Source organism: Lycium ferocissimum, unplaced genomic scaffold, assembly GCF_029784015.1.
Source record: "Lycium ferocissimum isolate CSIRO_LF1 unplaced genomic scaffold, AGI_CSIRO_Lferr_CH_V1 ctg8759, whole genome shotgun sequence".
Taxonomy (NCBI): domain Eukaryota; kingdom Viridiplantae; phylum Streptophyta; class Magnoliopsida; order Solanales; family Solanaceae; genus Lycium; species Lycium ferocissimum.
The window spans coordinates 1,700-22,250 of NW_026727415.1; the positions used below are offsets into that span (position 1 = coordinate 1,700).

The following is a 20,551-nucleotide window of genomic DNA, read 5'->3' on the forward strand; positions in this document are numbered from 1 at the left end:
AACATTTATATCCAAGAAATCAAAAATTCATGAGTAATACCATATGCTTGACTGAGTTGCATCATACATTCCATGTTGAAGTCCATTCTTGGATTTAAATTAGTTCAACTTCATTGAGAGGAACACATGAAAATCTACATATACAGAATTCACCTATCTTGCTAATGTTTAACTCCACATGAATTGGAACATTTATTGCAATTGATGACTAAAAACCAAGTTGAAAATATTTTTAACATCAGGATTTTTTTTATTTTTTTTTTTTTGGAAAAAACATATCAAGCAACTTCTCCAACAACTCGACCACTATTTTAGCAAAGTCAGTTTTTGCAAGAGGGGGGGAAACAAAGCCCCTAAATAATTTACCTCAACTTGGTGCCAGAAGGACTGTAAATAGCTAATAATCCAATCAAGCTTCACAACTTTTCCAGCCACCTATTTAAAAAAAAAAAAAAAAAAAAAAAAAAAAAAGATATACTTAGATCAGAATTCTCCCTCAAATTTTTGAATCTCTGCAACCAAAGTCCACTGTCTGTTTATCAGTTCCCACTCAAAGGGCTCGGGCACATGGTTTTACCAGGTCTCTTTTCTTCGTTGTAGGTACGGTGAGCATAAAGTGAAAGAAGCAGGAAAACCATAAAGATATCAACACAAAGCCCACAAACGGGATAAACCAAGTTAGAAACTTCAAAGAGCCAAAGTGATTATAGAAGACCAATATTTGGGAAAAACATGTAAGAAAACCAAATCAGAAATAGATGGATGAATTACATTGTACCAAAGAGTAAGATATTAAGTAACCAAGACATCAAAAACGCCTCTTATTCACCATCACTCTCCATAACATGCACATCTCTTTTATTTCCTCTCAAATCAATTTAATTGTAATCTCATAAGATGTTAGAAATGGAAAGAGCAGCTACGTACCTGATGATTAATACAGTAGCTCTTTGACGACTGACGTTGAAGCCTTTGAAATCAATTGGTTTGTGTACAAAAGGTTGGACATAAGGTGCTTCTGCTCGGGATACATGAATTTCTTCTCATATATTTCTCTCTGAAGTCTGACATGTGAATATTTCATGAATTCGTCATAGCAGAAGGCCCAAATAACATAAAACCGAAGAAAACAACACTTGCAATAGATCATAGAAGATGTCTGACTCATCTATAAAAATAAAATAGCGGTGACATTATATCTAAAGAAACTACATGATAAAATTCCTATAGCTAATCAATGATAATGGTGATTAAACTAATAGGGAACAGCAGCCATGGAAGTGTGAGAAAGCTCTGAGTTTTTGAGCAAAAGTTTATGTGTTTCTCTTTTATGAAAATGATCTGTACATGAGACACTTATACAAAAAGAGATGACGATGCACATGCATTTGTCAACTAAATATCCACCAACTACCACTAATTAACTTGACTAACAAGACTTATAACTGACTAACTAATTCTACTGCACAATTACAAAAATGCCACTGTTATTAACTACAGAAATATCCTATCTCTTAATACTCCCCCTCAAGCTAGGCGGTGCAAACAAGTTCAACACACCTAGCTTGTCCAAGAGATAGGCATGTTGTGCTTTCATAAGTGCCTTTGTAAACAAGTCTGCTTCTTGATCCTTGCTAGTCACATATGTTGTCTTGATTGTTCCATCCTGTATCCTTTCCCTAATGAAGTGCAGATCAATATCTATATGCTTTGTTCTTTCATGGAATATGGGGTTGGCAGCTATTTGGATAGCTGATTTACTATCACTGCACAACTCAACTGGTGTCTTGATGTTCATATTCAACTCCTTGCATCGCTAAATCAACCAAAGGATTTCGCAATTTCCGCCGCCATACTTCTATATTCGCATTTCTAGAAATTCTCCTTGGCTCTGCTTGCTTTTTGCTTTCCAGGATACTAAAGAATTTCCCAGTTTCATCACATAACCAGTAATGGATCTCCTTGAGTTTGGGCAAGATGCCCAGTCTGCATCACAGTATGCTGTCAATTGTGATGACTTTTCTGAGCTCAATAGGATTCCCAAGCCAGGTTCATTCTTCACATATCTCACTACTCTGTATGCTGCATCTAGGTGTGACTTTTTTGGAGTCTGCATAAACTGACTAAGGACATGCACTGCAAATGTGATGTCTGGTTTGGTCATAGTGAGATATAACAATTTCCCAATCAACCTTTGATATGGGCCAGGATTGTCACGACCCAACCCCGTAGGCCGTGACTAGTGCCCGATCTGGGCACCCAAACACACCTACCAAACGCTATCACAAGGTATATCAAACGCATCCAAGTATATAACGAGAAGCGCTGCCGCAAGTCGTGTTCCAAATCTATATAATTTCAGAAAAATTTTGGCGAGAATTTCCTTTGTTTCACGGACTATCCAAAATAACCTGGCGTACGTAAAATACCAACAAAGGCCACACGGGGCTGACAACACAACATATATACATATGCGGACCGGCCGCCGCGGGCGAATGGGATCGCCTTAAGCATAACATATCCAAACGCCACCGTACAAAAGTAGGCATAACCCACAAAATATGTCCACGACCTCTAAACGTACGTACGAGAATCCTATGACGGGACGGGGCCCGCCGTACCCATGAACAAATATATACAAATGCACGAACAATATATATACCAAAAATATAAGCTCCCGGAAGAGAAGGAGCACTCAAGTAGCGAGAAGAGAGTGACCTAAAGCGGTGGATCACCACGCCGCGTGCGTACTGCGGGCAAAAACTATACTTGACCCCGAAGAAAGCGGGGTCGATGCGGAATATGTCTCGAGCATGTGCGAGAAAACACAATAGGCAGAATCGTACTTTAAATAAGGAGTAGGAGCCATGGATACAGAACCAGAAACCACAAAACTTACCTTCAGAACATAATTCATACAAGTTCATATCATATACCAATCGGACAATCATTCAGCACGTGCGTATACACATAGCGTGTCCCGGCCCTCTAGCGAGAGACTCGGTAAGTAAGATCATATCATCATCCCATATATACATACAAATATATAGCGTGTCCCGCCCCAGTGAGGGACTCGGTGTATAGCATGTCCCGGCCCTCTAGTGAGGGTCTCGGTGTATAGAATCATGTCATCATCATATCATCATATACATAGCGTGTCCCGGCCCTCTAGTGAGGGTCTCGGTGTATAGAATCATCATATCATCCTATTATCACATATCATATTAGACTTCGAAACCCATGGTTACGTACCAAAATCATATGCATAGAAATCTTCATTTCAAGCTCGACAACGCTTAAATAATCATGCTCGGGGTTGAAATCATAGCCACATGAAGTTCTAAAAAAAAATAGGTCGTTGGAATCAAACATGGAAAAGTCGCGGAACCCACGGACGAGCGTCAACCCGGTCCCCCGCCCGTGAAATCTAAGGTCACCATATGTTATCGAATCATTATTATGAACTCAAAGACAAGTAACCGACCGTACTTGAAATCGGGATTCTAGTCACATCAAGTTTTCCTCCGAACGTCACTTTAGAACAGTCAAATAGAATTTTTGAAATCATAGTTACGTATAAAAAATCATATGCATGAAATCGTTGTCATAATCCCAAAAGATAAGTAAAATAGTCATATTTGAAATCGAATAATAATTACAACATTTCTTCCAAAAGTTATCGAAATTACATAAAAGGGCGTCGCGGGACCCACGGACGGGTATAGACCCGACTCCGGGCCCTCCTATGGAAAACATACTCTTCCTAGATCATACAAGCTTCTACGAAAATTTGAAGCAATCCGAGCTTTCTGTGAGAGTTATGGGCGTTCGTAGTTTTTGAATCACTAAAGAATATACTAAAAAAAAAATCAGCTTTCATGGAACTTTTGCAACTTATAAATTTCAAGGTCATAAGGATCAAGGTTTTGTCATATCAACACAAGGATACCAAGGAACAAAAACGAAGTATAGACATGCTCGGATTGCGAGAAGAGAGTTTCCTCGAGGCTTGAATCATAGTCTATTTTAACTAAGGCATGCCAAGGAAGGAAGGTTACTTTACATACCTCAAACGCTCTCCAAAATGATCCGAACTCAAGCTAATCCAAACTATGATTCAGGCTGCCCACGATCTAAAAAAAAATACGCCATAAAATGCCAAACATTAGCTAAGGGCACTTAAGCCATTCATTCCAACTATTCTTTAAATTCTACGAAAATTCGGAAAGATTTCCCGGTAAAACGGAGCTATCCCGAGAATTTAACTCGCTCAAAATCAACAACAACAACCACAATAACCAACCTAGCAACATCGATCATCAATTCGAAAAGGCAAAATAACAATAGTAACTCTCTTTTACATCATGGAGTACAACAACCACAACAACAAATGATTAATACACTAATTCCTTATGTTTATCCGGCCACTTTTTCAATGTTAGACCAGCCATCATGAACAGCCCATACTCAAAGCAAATATACTACATATATTGTACATAATCATAACTATAATCCCGCATTTCGACTCAACAAGAGCAGCCACGAAAATTACACAAAACGGCCCCCAAAATGTCACTACAAAACAGCCACGAAATTTATAACAAGCAACCCCAAACAACCACAAAATTCATCACAAAACAGCCATGAAATTCATTACAAAACAGCCATTTAAATTCATCACAAAAAAGCAGTCCCTAGCCGAGAGAAGCCGACCCTCTTGTTGCTTTCCTCATTTTTAAGCCATGCTTTGTATCACAATCCACAATATAACGATAAAATTTTCATAGATATACGAATTACATCAAGCGTACAATAAGCCTTAGATCATACGATTCCCAACATCAATCTTGAGTTATAAATGCTCATTTCCAACTAGAATTCATAACGACGACGATTAAAACATTAAGCGATATTCATTCGTTCATTGTCATATAATATGACCCATTTCGACCAACACTACACATATACATAAATGGATAATTCTCAATCGTTCTTCACCTAACAATGATCATAATCAACTAACTAGGCATTAATTCATAAATTCAATCACAACACAACAACACCCATTTACACGGCTCAAGCTCCACATACACAACTCACTTCCAACATTTCATATTTCATGATTTTTCCTCCAATTTAACATACTACAACAATAATATAACCTTCATAACACAAAAACAAGATCAAATCTTATCTTTTTCTCTTCAACTTCCACAAGCCTAGGGTTTCAAAAGATGAGAAATAGTGGATTGATCGCTCCAACGATGGTTCCACGCTACTTAGGGACCTCAATATAGTGGATTTGCATCAACAAAATATTTTTGGAATGGCTCCAATTGATCTTCACTTTTTCTCTTTCCTAGCCGTGAGCCTCTCTTTGGGTCTTCAACTTCTCCCTTTTTTTTTTCTAAGTGTATGGAATGATAAAGATGACTTAAAATTCATCCTTTATGCTTTAATATAGTTGCCCAAGTGTCCTTGGCCCACACCATGTGTTGGACCAATTAAAATTGTCCACAAGGTGTGTGGGACCAATTCAAGCCACATGGCTAAAATGACCAATTTTCATGAATTTCAAACTTCCAAATATTCCACTTTTGGTCCCAAATTTTCCTAATTGTTCCATACCAACAAATTCGTGCACAACTTATATCTCAAAATAAAATCGAAGGTCAAAAATCCCGACCTTGCATCCCGGAACAGTTTTGTCCTTCACTTATCATAATTAGTCCGGATTGTTCCGATGTACTAAAATACGGGTTCTAACAAGGATCATCCAGAATCATATCTGTCTTGTTTCCAATGTAGGAGTCATACTCCACAGTTGTGAGTTTTAGATTGCACTCCATGGGTGTATTAACAGGTTTTGAACCAGATAATCCTAGCTCAGTGATTAGTTCCAGTGCAAATTTCCTTTGATTCATCAAGATTCCCTTTTGTGACCTTGCAATTTCAATTCCTAGGAAGTACTTCAATTCTCCCAGATCTTTTATCTTGAACTTATCTTGTAGTGTTGTCTTTGCCTCAATGATCAATCCATGGTCATTTCCTGTTATGAGCAGGTCATCCACATATACTAGGATAATGACCATCTTTTGGTCCACCTTCCTTGTAAACAATGAATAGTCAAAGTGACTTTGAGTGAAACCTGAGCTGATGAGTGCTTCAGTGAGTTTCAAATTCCATTGTCTTGAGGCTTGCTTGAGTCCATAAAGGGATTTGTGCAGTCTACACACAAGATTCTCCCCCTGACTGTCAAATCCCTGAGGTGGAAGCATGTATACTTCTTCAAATAAGTCCCCTTGTAAAAATGCATTTGACACATCCATCTGATGCAAACACCATTGATTTGCAGCAGCCATAGCCAACACCACCCTTCTATGTCACCATCTTCACAACAGGAGAGAATGTCTCCTTGAAATCTATCCCCTCCTTTTGGTTGTAACCTTTGGCAACTAACCGAGCCTTATACCTTTCAACCTCCCCATTGGCTCTATACTTGACTTTGAAGACCCATTTGCACCCAATAGGAGTCTTTCCAACTGGCAAGGGAACCATGGACCAAGTCTGATTGTCAGTGAGTGCTTGAAGTTCTTGTTCCATTGCCTCAACCCATTGAGGATCTTGAACAGCCTCTGCATAAGACTGAGGTTCTTGGATGGAAGATAAGGTAGATAGGAACAACTGATATTTGGGACTGACAGTGTCAAGAGATAAGTAGGAGCTCATTGGGAATGTACAAGAGTTGCTAGAAGACTGAGGCAAAGTCCTTCTGCCACAAACATAGTCTTGCATCCAACCAGGGGTAGATTTTGTCCTACTAGATCTTCTAGGGTCTGTAGAGGCCGGAACAGGTGCAGGTGTTACATCTGGAAAAGTAGAATCAACAGGATCTTGTGTGGGTGGGTCAAATGGAGTATCAAGGGGAACTGATACTGAGGTATCTGCAGCATCATAATCAGGAGAGATATTGTCCACTATAGTAGCAGGATGAGCATCATCATCCATGGTGGATGTGAGAACACCATTTGGGAATAACTGAAACCTTTTTTCCTTAAGTAGTTGGAAAGGAAAAATGGTTTCTTTGAATTGTACATCCCTGCTAACAAAAAATTTGTTAGTGAGTAAGCAATATAATCTATAACCCTTCTGCAAAGATGAGTATCCCATCAGTACTGAGGCTACAGCCTTGGGAGAAAACTTGTCACCAACATGTACACAAGTAGCATAGCAGAGGCACCCAATGGTTCTAACGTGCACCAAGGAAGGTGCTCTTCCATGTATCAGCTCAAAAGGGGATTTTCCACCTAAGACTGCAAGTGGCAACCTGTTCAAGATGTACACTGCACTTTTCACACATTCAGACCAAAATTTAAGTGGTAGAAAACCCTGCATTCTGAGAGCTCTAGCAATCTCCAAGATGTGCCTATGTTTTCTTTCCACCACCCCATTCTGTTGGGGTGTGTGGACACATGAGCTTTGGTGTAAGATACCTTTAGACTGAAACAATTCATTGCAAGCAGAGTTAAAAAACTCAGTACCATTGTCACTTCTGAAAATTTTGACATGTGCATCAAATTGAGTCTTTATTAATGTCAAGAATTGTCTCAATACAACTATTACATCACTTTTCAATCTCAGCAAGTAGACCCAAGTCATTCTACTATAGTCATCTACCAAAGTGAGAAAAAATCTACATCCATCATGACTTGATATTCTATAGGGTCCCCAAACATCAGCATGCAATATCTCAAAAGGCTTATTACATTCAGTAGTACTAGTAGGGAAGGGCAATCTTGTTTGCCTAGCCAAGGGACAAACAGTACAGTCCTTTATGTTGGTATCTTCCTTCTTGTATTTCAAGGTTGGAATCATCTTTAGTACTCTATCAGGAGCATGTCCCATTCTCCTATGCCAAACTTCTATATCTTCTAGCTTGGTGAAATTTGAATGAAGTGAAGCAGCAGCAACAGTTTTATTAGCAGCAACAATTGTATTATTGGCATTATTACTCAGGGGCAACTGAATGTTGTATAGACCATCATTATGCTTACCAATCCCCTTCACCATTCCATTGTGAAGGTCCTGTAACACTGAGAGATCGGAAAAGAATGTGACAAAGACATTTCAAATCTCTGGTTAGCTTAGACACAGATAGCAGATTATGCTTAAAACCTGGCACACACAGGACATCATTAATAGTATCATCATTGTTCACCTTGCAACTTCCAACACAAGCAATATCTAATGCATGTCCATCAGGCAAATAAACTCTCCTTATATTTTGTCTTGTAATTTGCCTAATTGCATCAAGTAAGTTCTTACTACATACCATATGGTTTGTAGCCCCGTTAATCAATTATCCAGTTCTTAAAAGCTTCACTTTTAGTTGCCATAAAAATTTGAGTCATACCTGCTCCTTGCTTGTCATGTTCCACTGGAAGTTCTTTGTGGATCATTTTGAGTATCTGATCATACTGTTCTGGTGTAAACATTAAGGCTCCTCCTTGCATTTTCCTTTGGCAATGGTCATCTTTGATGTGGTGGTGCAGATTGTTTATGTGCCTGTTGTTGAGCAGCATTATTTGCCAAGACTGGCTGGTTGTATTCATCTTGTGATGCCATGTTGGCACCAGCCTGTTGATTGTTGTTAAAACCTGTATTCTTCTTCTTGTTCTTGTTGTCTGATATATATGCAAGAAACTTCCTACATGTTTCCCTAGTGTGACCTCTCCATTTGCAGAAGTCACAGTACAGATGACTGGTTTTGCCTTTGTAGTTGTTCCTCACATTTTGACCTTGATATTGACCTTGTCCTCCTCTATTGCTAAATAAGGCAACTCCATCTGTTCCTTCTCCTGAGTGACTAATTCTTGTCAAACTCCTCTGACTTTCTTCTGAGACTATCATAGCATATGCTTTGTTTATGTTAGGAACAGGAATCATCATCATGATTTGGCTTCTCTGATTTGAGTATGTTTCATTCAACCCAGTCAGAAATTGGAAAAGCCTTTGGGTCTCAAAATGTTCTGCATAACTTTTGGATTCAGGACATCCACAACTAGGGCAAGGCATAAGTGCATCAAATTCTACCCATAATTCCTTCAACTTAGTGAAATAACTAGCAACTGAACTAGTTCCTTGTGTTAATGTTGCTATTTCCCTATGAAGGTGAAATACTATAGATCCATTCTCCTTATCGAATCGTTCTTTCAATTCTGCCCAAACCTTGCTCGCATCCGTAGCATAGGCAACACAACTAATTAATTCTTTTGTGACTGAGTTCATTATCCATGAAAGAACAATGGCATTCACCTTGTCCCATAGATCGTGTAACGAGGGATCAAACTTGTCTTTGGTGTGTTTACCATCAACAAAACCTAACTTGCTCTTTCCTAACAATGCAATCCTCATCCATCTACTCCACAATGCATAATTTTCAGTCCCAGTTAGCTGAAAAGAAATCAGTGAGCTACCTGGTGTGTCGCATGATTGAAGGTATAGGGGATGATGAAGATCGATTGTTGTGTTCGTACTTGTGTTTCCCACTGCATTGCTCTCATCTCCAATCGCCATTGATGATGCTCAATTGTTGAAGAAAATTGAAACCCTAACTGATCGAAAAATGAATTAAGAGAAATCGAAAATTGTGCTAGAACAGAAATCAAAAATTGATGAACTGTAACAACTCGATTCTACTCTATTTCTCCTGCTTTGATACCATGATAAAATTCCTATAGCTAATCAATGATAATGGTGATTAAACTAATAGGGAACAGCAGCCATGGAAGTGTGAGAAAGCTCTGAGTTTTTGAGCAAAAGTTTATGTGTTTCTCTTTTATGAAAATGATCTGTACATGAGACACTTATACAAAAAGAGATGACAGTACCTGTACAGCTGTCAACTAAATATCCACCAACTACCACTAACTAACCAGCTAACAAGACTTATAACTGACTAACTAATTCTACTGCACAATTACAAAAATGCCACTGTCATTATCTCCAGAAATATCCTATCTCTTAATACTACAAATAGCTACTTGAAAGAAATCATCTACTCATGCTTGAAATCGGCATAGCGTATATTTCCCATAAGGCATGTAATCATTGAGCTACTGATAGTTCTGTCATAATTGGTAGTTTAAGAAGTGTCAGTTCAAAACCTACCCCAAATGTGTTAGAGGATTTCAATTTGTGCTTGTGTTCATCACATCTCCCAAATATATATATGCAAAATATCGGAACTGCAGAAAGTAATCATCATATTGTTGTAGTGTTTTTTCTCGTCATCTGATTTCAATTCACTAGAACTGAGAGAATAAAGAAAATCAAACACAAATCTAATCAAATGTAATGAAATGACTCATAAATAGGAGGAAAAACAAGAAGAAGACACATTTAAATGTAACGGAAGGCTACAATCACACTAAAAAAAAATGAAGCAACGGACTTGAGTAGGGAAAATAAACAAAACTGGTGTAAAGCGAACAAAATAAAAATTGAAGCTCAAAACAAACAGAATAAGTGAAGAACACAAGGATGTCCAAAGAAAACATGTAAAGCAAAAAAAGTAGAAATGCAGCATCTTTGGGAAACAATGGGAAAGCCATTTGAAAAGGAAGAAGGAGAAGAGAAAAAGTTTCACCGTAATCGTCACTTGAAAATTCTGTAGTCTTCCATCTTGCAATCGGAACCCAAGACCCAAAACATGAAACACCAACTAAATATGAAAGAGAACAAATATATTTCAAAATCAAGAGAAGAAATTTACCTTTAGATTTGAGAGAAACAATAGGACCAGAGACAAATTCTGGCTAGTGAGGGAAAGAAGAAGAAATACTTGCTCTTTTTGAACATCTTCCTTATTGAATTCTAATTTGGTAAGCTAAATGCAGTAAAGAACTTGTTATCATCGGTTAAAATTAACTTATAATAGAAAAATCATTGTTACTGTTTATAAGTTAAATCAAAATCGTAGCTAAAAATACTCGCTTTTCTTTTGTTCCACATTGTTATTCTATCAAACCTCTCAGAAATTCACTTAATATAAACATACCTGAAAATGTTTGGGGATATGCAAAGGACACATCAAATGCAGATGGTAAAAGCAGGGGCAATATGAAAGCAACAGCAACACGAATCCGCAGACATAAGTGTCAAATCCCAGTTGACGTATGAATGAAATTTCAATTGGATAGATGAAAAGCAAGAGTTGAAGATTGTAGAATGAGACCCAACACTTGATTTGTCAAACATTAAATAACAATAAACCAAAGAGAACAAACAAAAAAAAAAAAAAAAAAGAAGAGGCACAGAAAATGTTGCTCCATAAAACTGCTACTTCGGGAAGAAGTTTCTGTCGTGTATCTTGAGAGGAATATATAAGATGCACTTGACATTTTAACACATCAATAATACCAAATTAAACCATTCTGGAATACAAAATAGGCTGAAGTTTCATACAGAAATACATGCAATAAAACACCAATTAACATGAAGCTTTGTACCTTTGGATTTTTCTCACAGATGCTAAATTTCTTCACCTCTATTGAATCCTTCTCTGCCGTTGCTGCTAGTGGAATTGAAAATCTTAAAGTTTTGGTTTGAAACGGCGCAGCCGATGGACGAAATTCTTCTCCTCCGCTGATTAATTTATGTTTTCCGGGAATTTGATGTGATTTGGCACTATGAATTCGGTGAATAATTTTCTGAGAACGCTTAACGGTGAAACAAATTAAAAAAGAGACAGGGTTTTGTTTAAACGGTGGGAAGTTGCGCTTGTGCAGGGAAACAAACGGACTGAAGGAAAAAAATCCTAAAGATTGACATGATGATTCAAAGGCTTGTTGTATGGGAGAAAGAACAGGGAGGGAGGCGTAAGGGAGAACAGGGAGAAAGCGCCTGTTGAGTTTTGTTTAACTGCAACATTAGCGGCTTTTTGGGGTTTTTTAACTGTAGGCCGAAGCATTTTCTGACGTTTAGTTAATTAAACAATTGTTTTTTAGAATTTTCAATGGCAAAAAATCTAGGAAAAAGATAAATAGGCATCCTGCGCATAGGAAGCACCACGTCAGCGGGACTTTGTCTAAAGGCAAGTCACAAAATGCACATCTATTCTGGATCCTGTATGATGAATTCATCCATGATGTGTGGATAGAGAGAAATCACAGAATTTTTGAGGAAAAATGTGGGAAATGTGAACACATAGCCAAAGAGATAACGTTTATGTGTAATGTAAGAGCTCCTGAGGGTGTTAGAACTAAGTTGCAGCAACTACTGCATGTTTAAGTTACTGTTTGTACTTGCTGCTGTGGCTTTTGAGTTATTCTTTTTGATAGCAAGTTGTGCTTGAACTTATTATGGATTTGTAATTCTCTCCTTTGGTGATTAATAAAATGTTTAGTTATCAAAAAGAACACTATAAAAGAATGGATTTTGAATGATCAAAAACAGAATCAACAGTAGCCACTTCTTGAGAGAGTGGCAGGTGTTTCCGTCAACAAAAGAATTTAGGCTTCGCAGAGACCGCCCTTCTACGTTCACTCTAAGTAGAACTGCATTGATGGTTAGTATCTTCTTCTCTATGTTTTTCCTAAATTTTTCTGTAAACTTTATCAACAATGTTTTTATTATGTAATTAGCATTAAACATTGTCTGTTGATAACTTTTAACACACAAAAACACCATATGCTTGACGAGATTAGCTAGAATTTTGTAAACAATGTGATTATCCCCTTTTGGTTACATACGCATGAATTTCAAGTTTGTTTCTAAATTTAAAAAATTTACGGGATATTATATTGCGTTTTATATTTACAAACTCTGTTGGTATTGATATATTGAAACCATTAGAACTGGGAACATTTAAAATTTAGTACCCTATCCTTCTTTTACCCTAACATGGATCTTTGGTTGAAAGATCAGAATTTCAATACTCACAAAAACAATTATATGAGAATGTGAGGAACTTATTTATTTTGTTAGGAGCATTGTTTTTGAAGGTGAATATTAATAAGGTGATGTGAATTGAAAGTCATTCTTAAGCATCTTGGAAAATGTTTTTCTAAATAAAAACACATCAACGCATCCCCAACCACCCCCGCGCTACACGTCCGCGCCTTGCCTACCCCCCAACTACCCACACCCACCCCCACCCCTGCTTACCCCACCTCCCACCACCGGAAGTCGCACTCCGGATTCAAAAACTTCATAGCTTTTTACTTTCAATATATGCAAATGTTCTTAAAATGACATTTTCCAACTTGCGTATCAAACACAAGAAAATGAGTAGAAAAACCATTTATTTTTTGAGAAAATATTTTCTACCAAACACAGCCTAAGTAAATGATTACTCAGTTGCTAGTATCAGCTTCCATAACACATATTCGAAATCAACATAACCAATTTCACAAATCATCAACAAAACACAAATCTTTCTTACACTAGCTAATATAACTACTTAAACAACATTCTTCAGCAAATTTAAGGGGAAAACTCCTTTTTTAACACATTTTAAGTAGCTTAACTTGTCCAAGGAAGCAGCATCACCCATGCTGTTAGAATATGTCCCAAAAGGGTTTCACGAAATTGTCCCATTCCAACTGGGATTCGATAATTGTCCCATTCCAACTAGGATTTTGAACGTCTTCAACCCCTATTTAAAGGAGATTTTCAGCCAAAACATCAAGAAAAAGGAGAACAACTATCAAGACTACACACAAGACTATATTTCACACTTTGGTTAGAGAGATTTTTCATTGAGAGATTGTAATCTTTCGTTTCGTTTGATCTCGTTGTGCTTCAACACCCTGTTGAGATCGTTTTGTACTTCTCACCTTATAGTTGATTTTTCTGCGCTTCGCGCCCCGTGGTTTTTCCCGTCTTGGGTTTCCACGTAAATCTTGTGTTCATTACGTTTATTGCTTTCTTGCATTATTGTTCTTGTGTTGGTGCATCCTAATTGGTTCTGCTGCATCGCTCGTTTAATTCTTAACACATGCAAATACGAAACTTGCACATTTCATAATTAATTTTCTATAACAAAAACATTATTATGTTTAGTTGCGAATAGAGATGAAACTTGCTTAAAATTGCTTGACATGAAATTTGCTGAGGTGTGCTCGAATTCCAATACACAGCAAATGCTTATGTTTTTTTGAGTTACTTCAAAACACTTTCACATTTAGATTTTATTGTTCACTTTATTGCTTTGAGAAATTGATAAAAATGATCCCATTATATTTGGAGAAGCTTTAAATTCTTTATATTTTCTAGTCTCTGAGTACGCGTGCGGCGCGTGTTTCCCATTTCAATGAAAACAACCATGTTCAAAAATAACATAAAAATATTTTAAAAATGTGATATGAATTGTACAATAAAAGATGAAAATTTCATTTTTCTTGAAATTATTAAGGACTTTGATCCATCTAAGTGATTCTTTGTATAGTTTACTTTTGTACTTGATCCCTTGTGAACTCATATGAAGATCCAAAAACAATTTATTCTGAAATCAAACTATTGAGTTTAAACAATTATAGTGGGCAGGCATTTTACTTCTAAAAATATTCTAACGTTTCATCAATTTTATCTAGAATAATTTTGATATAGCCGCAGAAAAAATAAAAAGCGTACACGCTTGCTCACTGTTCATATTACCATATGAATTCCTTCTTACATTATCTAACACAAGGATCTATATATCGCTGAGGTGACGCTCTCTTAAACCAGCATTAGCATTTATCTTTTTTCTTAGAATTTTGCCTTTTTAAAAAAAATTTCTTTTTAAAAAAAAACACACACAAAAAAAAACCCATCTACCGTAACATTACTTATTACATTACCACAGCCGTCATCTACATAACATCATCCAAATTCCACCACTACTCTCATTGGTTTCTCTTCGCCGCGGGTGAAATTATGTTCGAGTTCTTCTCCTGTTGTTGTCCGCTCATGATCTGGAATTCAATTGTTTAGTTAAATTAACCTCCTAAATCCCTTACGCCTGCAGTTAAAAGAAACCCCCCAACGGCGCTTCACTTTGTCCACTTAAATACGCCAGCTATTACTTTTGCCTTTTCCTTTTAACCCTGAAACATTCACGTTTGTTCCGTTCATCTATGCTTCTTCTCTACCTAAACCACATCGTTTATGCGTATTTCGGTAATTTTCCTCAACAGCGGAGCGCAATGCGTGTATCTCTGATGCTATATACATCAATAAACCTAAAAAAGGTAATCACCAAACTATTTTATCAATTGAGACGAACCTCCCATAAGAAGGGCATTTTTCACTTTTTTATCGTATAGGTTTGTTTATATTCGAATTTACAGAGCAGCCGAAGCAACATCAGCAGCTACAGGCATCTTCTCTACCGGCGGTGACGTTGTCGTCGTCGTCATCAATGGCGTCGTCATAACCTGCAGGCGCGCAGTGCGACTCCTTATCTTCCTATCAACGTAAATCTCCAATGCCTTTCTCTTTTCCTCTTCGTTCCCCACTCAGTAAAGGTAAATTTTAACTGATTTTGTGATTTGTTTATCCATTTCTCATGTTTGTGATATGAGAAATGGATATGACAAATCTCCAATGCCTTTCTCTTTTCCTCATGAATTCTTGAATTGTTCTAATTTCGTGATTTGTGATATGTTTATCTATTTCTCATGTCTGATTAACAAGGAGTTTCTGTTTGTTTGATCTTGAATTCGGAATACTTGGATTAAAAAAAAAAAAATGTGTTTGTAAGTTAATCTTTCCCTTTTTTGATTTTCACTTTCAAATTTCCAACCTTTTCTCTTGCCGGACAGGGAAAACAAAAATCATGCAATCAATTGTCAAATTTGTGTAATTTTGCACCAGCTTCTTTATATGAAAATTCATGCTAATGCTTAACGATGCAATTCTGTTTCAGAGCATTACGGTTTTTTTCATCAATATACTTATTGACTATGTCAGGTCTTACGTGCATATACACATATTCTTCTTCCACTTGCGAATCTAACTGTTGAACAAAAAATTGAAGGGAACAAGAATTTCCAACTTCACTCTCCTTCTTACTCAATTACTCCCTCTGTCCAAATTTATGCGGAACATACAATTTATTATTGACTTTATTTGCAAAAAGGAAATAAGTTGGAAATTTGAGTTTTATATAGACACAATTTTAGTGCTTTATCTGCATAATCTTTTACTAACAAGATTGTAAACATTATTTTGTAACACAATTTTAATAGGTAGGGAAGGCGAGAAGGCTTCGTTACATTATTTTTTCTCATATCATATAAACCTTACATTCCATTACCCAATAGGCAATGCCTTCTTTATAGATTCTGCAATAAAAATGAGGCAACTACATCAGTCAACGAGCACTCCCCGTCGAAAGCCGTCCTTTTACAGGTTAACTGTTTATTTTATTAGGAAAAAAAGAATCTTTTTTTCCTTTTAACCAGTGATGTTTTGTCTTTGTATTTTTATCTGCTTATTCTCTGTATTAAATTAATGTTGGCTACTCTTATACTCCTGTTAAATCGTTAGTACATTTGTAGTGTTAATTATTGTTTGTAAGTCAGTTTGTAGAATTATTTGTTCGACCTTTTTTGTTTCTAATAATAATAATATTCTCTATTAAAACTGAACAATGGATGTGTAGTAATCCCTCTGCCTCTTTAGATTCATTATTGTGTTTTTATACATATACATTATACATTATATATAGAGCTTAAGTTACTTGAGCGTGCTGTAACTTATCTAATTACCATAACTAAAAAACTGAAATAGATGTTATTTAATTCTCTGAGAGTTTCAAGAGAAATTAATTAATCAAATGCCAAAAGAAGCAAGTCTCGTGAAAAATTGAAAATGATAAAGATACTACAGAAGCAATAGAATATCATAATAGAAGTGATGCAAAAGCAGGGGATGGAAAGCAGAAACAAAAATAATGATGATCAGAAGCTTTCAGAGCCACAAAAAGATTATATTCATGTTAGAGCAAGAAGGGGTCAGGCCACTGGCCACAGATACCCATAGCCTTCCTAAAAGGGTATGGTTTTTTTTTTAACTATTGTTATACTTTATTTCCAGTTACAATAATTTTTTACTCATTCTTCTGATTGGACATGTTAGAAGAGAGAAAATCAGTGAAAGAATGAAACCCAAGATCTTGAACTAGGCTGTAATAAAGTATTTAAAAGAATACTTCTTTACTTGCTCTATAAATTTTAAGAGAAATATAATGTACATAATTCTAATATCGTAAGTTCATTGGCTTTTAGGTGACCGGAAAAGTCATAATGCTTGATGAAATCATTAACCATACGCAATTCCTCCGGCCACAAGTTGAGGTATACAACTTAGGTAGCATTTGTTTTAGAATTTGCAAACTCAGCGTTCAAGCTTTGGAAAAGTATTTATATATCTATTCTTGCCAAAAAAAGGAAATTCTTCTCCTCTATCCTTTATTTTTTGGAACCACGAAAAATTGATGGGATTGTGGAACTATGATTTGTTTGAAGAACTTTTGAGAAGGAGGGTTAATGATAATTGGGGAAGGGAAAAGGAGAAGGCCGAGGGGTCATGAATGACTTCATTCAGCCTACAAATGATGCTTAGCTAATATTCGTGAATAAAATGACATAAGGCAGATTCTTGTAAGAATTGAATATATTGAATGATCCGACGTGAAGTAATCAAGCATGGCTTTCTCTATTGCTGCGTACACAATTATCGAATATTAAATTTCACGTCGTACACTACACTTTACGTCTTCAAATCCCTCACAGCTCTCTGGTTGTACTTCTACTCGGCAGTGAATGCTACATTTACAACTCGACAATAATTCAAATTGGTTCAACCACATTTGATAAAGAGTATACCTTAAATGTGGGAATGATACCGATTCCTTCTAGTTTATAAAATCAGTATAATGACATGATAATATACCAAGTAAGCTTTTTAACAGCTATATCGCTGATATTATGACATTCCTAAGGTATGGTGAGATAAGTGGTTAGTCACTTCTTTTTGAGAATCTACCCCATCCGAGTTTCCCATCATTCACATTTATGCAGCTTGATTCACCTATATTTTAAGCTTCCTCTGGAAAACTCAATGCTTTGATGTCAAAGTATGTGCACAAACTCTTCCTTTGAGTTGGACATCTACATATCAAGTCACGTACAAAACAATAACGGTGATCCAAAATCAGCTTCCTAATTGAGGAAAAATATTTCTAACTTAGGTGGTTCAATAATTAGTTATGAACACACGTGCTTTAGATCATCATGATAATCACTGACATTAAAATTGATATCTGCATCCAGCCCTCTAAATATAATCGCACCACTATCATATGCCCTGAAATTAATAGGCAAATTTAACACCATAACAATCCAGTTTCTTCATTCAAATAGTGTCATTATATCTTTACTAATTAAACTCATGCTAACTACTACGTCATACCTAGCAGCAACATGTGCAGCATCAAATCAGATTCAAATTCTGGCTAAAAATGTCTTGCAGTTAATTAGAAACAATTCATGAACACAAAGTAGGAAAGAACATTAAATCAACCGAGCCGTAGTATATTAACAAAGACATAGCTTACCAAGCAAACTTGTTTTCCGCAATCCCGGCATAATTTTATATATCATAGAAACTACAGTTAGTTTCTAGCTATAACTTCGGATATTTATTTGCATTTCATTAGCGCGATGCAATAGAAGAATTTTAAATTTGAACATATTTGCCATTAAACCTTTTTTTTCTGAATATAATAATATTCTCGGTGCCATGATGGAGATACATGTTGTTGATAAGTGTTAAGAAGAAGGGCATTCCATTTCCTCAAATTCACCATGAATGTTTAGAATTTCACCTGACATTTAATTCGACAGAAGTAAATGAATTTGTAAAGACTGTAATTGCCCAAAACTTGAGGGCACACAGTCAACCAGGTTTAGCTAGAACCAAAGTTTACATCCAAGAATATAATTACATAAGTTTACATCCAAGAATATAATTACATTCATATATTGCCCGTTCAATGAAAAGTTTCCACAAAATTTTAAAAAAAATTAAAAAAAAAACGTGGATTACCAATTCAATATTCAAAGAAAATTGAAGCAGATTTTGTGGGTATTTTAACATACCTTATACAGCTGTTATTATGTCCCAACAAACATGAGGAACTCTATATTACTTAAATTGTAAAGTCTCCATAGAATCTAATTCACAAACCTTAGTTATACTACAACTTTTAATCAATCATAGTATTCCTGTATGGTAAAAGATAAGTTGTACAATGAAAATATACTAACCATATGGGAATCTATATGAATCAATATAAATTTAAGTCGATCTCTGTACAAAATGATGACTATATAAGCAATGTTTATGTTTTGTTTCAATGGAAAACACCTGGGAATGTAGGTACACATCATAGTGCAGTAAATTAAATTGAAAGATAGAAACCCGGGAATTTGAACAGATAAGAGGAAGACTTTTAGTAAAAGAAAGAAGTCTGAGAAATTGGTGCCGAAGTTATTTTCTGCACCTCCCAGGATAACTCTCACAGCCTATTGGGGCGAACAAATTACATAACTGAAGTGGTTGGAAAACGAAAAGTTTCATACCTGTGCCGATTGTAGTTTTTTTCTGCGTATCCCGTCAGAATTTGTAATTTAGTTTACAGGCGATAGCGTCAATTGGGACTATGTTCAGTTGATTTATTGAACGAAGAATACAGAGAGAAGAAACAGGAAAGAGTGGCTTAAATTCATGAGAACTCGTCTTCATCCCCAAATTATCATTCATTGGTTCAAAACCAAGATTCATAGCATAAATTTGAAATCCCAGAATAGAGCCATTGTTATATGTTCCCTGGCCGCCTGTTTTCCTTGCTTTATGGTGAGGAATAAATGTTAACTGTAATTTGTTTCTTCTTCTTATTGTGTAATGTGAACGGATTTGTGTGACAACAATTAAGCGTGCATCTCCCAGAGGTAAAGAGGAAAAGGCGCTGAAGAGGAAGAAGAGTAAAGATGAAGGGATCATAAAGAAGAAGAGGGCAAGGAGGCATATCTAAGGCCAAAGGGATGTTTCGCTAGAGTAACCTAAAGCCGAAGAGGCACCTTTTTTATTTTATTATGTTATTATAATTGAATTTTAAAGGCTAAAATTTGACAAAAAAGATAAATACAAATACCGATTTCTTAGCGCGCCACGTCAGCATATGATGTATTCTTTTTCTAACACCTAAATATTAAAAATGGTAGTATGTTTTTGCAGAAACTAAATATAGCTTGTAGAGTTATAGCATATAGTACTTGGTATCTTATCAAATATTTTGTTATACAATGATATGATGTAGGAAATAATTTCCAATGTCTCTGTTGTGGCCTTTCCCACAGTCCAATATTTATTTACACTCAATTCAACAATAATTGGAACCGACCTATTTTTATACATTCTTATTTGAAGCACCACGCACTTGCAACTTGCAAGTCTAAGAGCCTGTATAAGTAAAAACAAACAATCATGTAAATAGACAGTA

The 20,551-nt window shown here is 36.2% G+C and overlaps 1 long non-coding RNA gene and 1 other non-coding gene across 2 annotated transcripts; both read right to left on the reverse strand.

Moving 5' to 3' along the window:
• Positions 1-308: 308 nt before the first annotated feature.
• Positions 309-11,731, reverse strand: LOC132045953 (uncharacterized). The gene is made up of 4 exons (XR_009412571.1): positions 11,511-11,731; positions 10,044-10,127; positions 928-1,064; positions 309-435 (listed from the first exon to the last, which is right to left on the reverse strand). It is a non-coding gene; the product is annotated as an uncharacterized LOC132045953 (long non-coding RNA).
• On the reverse strand, positions 1,016-1,103 carry LOC132045959 (small nucleolar RNA R64/Z200 family). Its single transcript, XR_009412572.1, has one exon. It is a non-coding gene; the product is annotated as a small nucleolar RNA R64/Z200 family (small nucleolar RNA).
• Positions 11,732-20,551: the final 8,820 nt, after the last annotated feature.